Here is a 3,348-nt window from a genome sequence, read left to right as displayed (position 1 = left end):
GTGAAGCCCCTAACTGACATGAGAATCCTCCATGTGCGGACCAACTGCTGCGTGTGCTTGGGCCTTCTCTTTGCCGCTTCCCTCTTTTGTGATTGAGTCTCCACCCTATCCTGACCTCCATCCTGCATCTCATTGATCAACTGTGGGAAAAAAAAAATTTTTTTTTTTTTTTGAGACCAGAGTCTTACTTTGTCACCCTTGGTAGAGTGCTATGGTGTCATAGGTCACAGCAACTTCAAACTCTTGGGCTCAAGAGATCTTCTTGCCTCAGCCTCCTGCGTAGCTGGGACTACAGGCACCATCACAATGCCCAGCTTTTTTTTAGAGATGGGGGAGGATATCTCACTCGTGCTCAGGTTGATCTCGAACTTGTAAGCTCAATGGATCTGTCCACCTCAGCCTCCCAGAGTACTAAAATTACAGGCATGAGCCACAGCCCTGGGCCCACAATTTCTTAGACTTTTTAACCATCTATGTTGTAGAGTACTAAAGAAAATGGATAACTGCATCCAACTAACAAGAAGAGATATATAGAATTTAATGCTTGGCAAGTGCTGGATACATACTCGTAGTGCTGGATACATACTCGACTGTTTTTAATTATACTGTGTTTTTTTTCTGTCAGCCCCTCTTAGAGCTCTCCCAAGTATCAAAATAGCTTTTATGCACAAAGTTTCCAACAAAAGTACTTAACAGATACTTTATTCTTTCTTTTAAGATATCTAGGACCCAAACATCAGTCTTCACTTTGTTGCAGACTACAGAGAAAAACTAGGCTAATTTTTACCCCTAAAACCTGGATGGCTACATCACAAATAAGATATTTATTTTGTTAAAGAAAGACCTTGGATTTTGCTTCAAGGGTTTACAATATAAGATGGACAAATGAAAAGCAACAGCTTAAAAAGTGAAAGTAGATGGTAACAAAACTAGAAAAGACAAGATTTGCCAAGTCTCTGCATTGTTTCCATTTATGACATGTTCTCCTTAGGGATAGGAAAAGTAAGAAATATAAAGTATTGTTTAACAATAACCACTTTTGAAAAGATGATACAAAAATGAAAAATCTTCTGAAAAGGTAGCCACAGCAAAATGAATGCTGATGAGTCTGGGTGGTATTAACAAGGTTTCTTTTTTTCTGCTTATGTAAATGTCCTATTTTTATTTACTTATTTTTTTGAGACAAAGTCTGACTATGTCACCTTTCATAGAATGCTGTGGCATTACAGCTCACAACAACCTCAAACTCTTGGGCTTAACCCGTGGTTCTCAACCTTCCTAATGTTGCGATATTACAAAGGGGTCATGACCCATAGGTTGAGAACCACTGGCTTAAGCAATTCTCTTGCCCCAGCTTCCTAAGTAGCTGGGACTACAGGCGCCCCCGCCACAGCACCTGGCTATTGTTTTTGTTGTATTTGTCATTGTTTGGGAGGCCCCAGCTGGGTTTGAACCTGCCAATCCCACTGTATGTGGCTGGCGCCCTAGCTGCTGAGCTACAGGCTCCGAGCCTTAAGGCCTGAACTTTTGATAATACCTTGACATTTTCAAAGCTAATATTTTTCATTTTAAGTATAGTTAGCCTTCCATATCCATGGGCTCCACATTCATGGATTCAACCAACCATGAATCAAAAACATTTTTTAAAAAATAAGATGGTTGTATCTGTACTGAATATGTTCCAAACTGACTATGTTGTATCTGTACTGAGTATGTTCTGTACTAAATATGATTCTAGTTATTATGTCTCTAAACCAGTGGTTCTCAACCTTCCTAATGTCGCAATGTATTTTCATTATTAAAAAGGGGTCGCAACCCACAACTTGAGAGCCACTACAAAACAATATAGTATCACAAATATTTACATAGCATTTACATTGTATTATGTATTGTATGTATATGGAAGGATATGCATAGGTTATGTACAAATATTGTATTTTATATAAGGGACTTGAACATTTATGGATTTTGATTAACTATGGGGTGAAGAGACTTGAACATTTATGGATTTTGATAACTATAGGGTGTCCTGGACCAATCCCTCCATGGTGTCCTAGATACCTGGGAACAACTAACTATATATCTACTACTTCCTAAAATATTAAATCTTCTAGATAATTTTGCTCACTCTTAAAAAGTCTGCATACTCCATATGTTTTGGCCCACAGAAAAGAACTCTGGCTAGAATATAGAAGCATAGGCTCCCAGTACAGCTCTGTTACCCCGACTAAGCCATTTAACTTCTCTGGGTATAAGATCCTCATCTATAAAATGCAGATCACTGAAGCCCTTTCCATTGTGAGCTGAAGCCTTCACCAAGTGATACTGGAAGACTGTTTCCCTGAAAACAAAGGGGTAAGGGAGGAATGATACATAAGAAACTGAACACATAAAGTTTTCCCATTGTTTTAATTAATAACACAAAATCTGTCAATCATGTCTCATTTTAACAGACGTAAATATGAATTTTATATGAGAAAATCCATTATAAAACATTCCAATATCCTTCCAATATTTCCAGCAGTTGAATATCATTATTTTCTATATTTCTAAAAAGCAAAGCGTGCGGACTGGGGTTAACTTGAACAGAAATAACTGTTACTATCCAGTTTTTGTGCAGAGAAGTTTGCAGAGTTCCAATTTGACCAAGCTATTGATGTTGAACATGAAAATTCTTTCCTTCCCACCTAAGTTGCCAGTCCTTACCCTAAAACCAGAGGGTTTGAGCTCACCCAGAGGTTTAGTGTTTGGCCTGGGCCTGCACAACATAGAATTATAAAGAAGACATCATAACTTCCTAAATTTTGTGCATGAAGTAAACAAGCATATCCAATATTAACAAGAAAAAAAGCTCAGTATTTGAAATTAGTCTTGTCCAAATCAGGCATTTTCAAACCTGAAAAAAAAAGAAAAAAGAAAAAGGTCAGCAAATGTACTTCAATTAAATAACAGATCTCATCACCAAATTTGTCTAACTTCTGCTGTATAGGTCAGTTTTTTGGGGGAGGGGGACAGAGTCTCACTATGACACCCTGACTAGAGCACCATGACATTATAGCTGACAGCAACCTCAAGTTCTTGGGCTCAAGCAATCCTCTTGCCTCAGTTTTTCTGTTTTTAGTAGAGACAAGGTCTTGGTATTGCTCAGGTTGGTCTTGAACTCCTGAGCTCAAGCAATCCAACCCCTTTGGCCTGCCAGACTACTAGCATTACAGGCATGAGCTACCACGTCTGGCCTTAGATCACCTTTTTAAAAGAAGTAGCTGCAGACAATTCTCCAAAGAGAATTACAAAAGAGTCTATGTCCCATTAGTGCTCCTAAAACCTTAGAGGAAAAAAATGCTGATA

The 3,348-nt window shown here is 38.4% G+C and overlaps 1 protein-coding gene across 1 annotated transcript in view; it reads right to left on the bottom strand.

Annotated features, from left to right (window-relative positions):
• Window positions 1-2,390: 2,390 nt before the first annotated feature.
• B2M (beta-2-microglobulin) overlaps window positions 2,391-3,348 on the bottom strand; it is an 8,195-nt gene continuing 7,237 nt past the window's right edge. The window contains exon 4 of the mRNA XM_003791844.3: window positions 2,391-2,896. The gene's annotated coding sequence lies outside the window, so the exon portion shown is untranslated. The remainder of the gene's footprint in view (window positions 2,897-3,348) is intronic.

The sequence above is a fragment of the Otolemur garnettii genome, unplaced genomic scaffold (genome assembly GCF_000181295.1).
Source record: "Otolemur garnettii isolate 467f Iridium unplaced genomic scaffold, OtoGar3 scaffold00050, whole genome shotgun sequence".
In the NCBI taxonomy this organism is placed as follows: Eukaryota; Metazoa; Chordata; class Mammalia; order Primates; family Galagidae; genus Otolemur; species Otolemur garnettii.
This window is presented reverse-complemented; position numbering and strand designations above follow the sequence as displayed.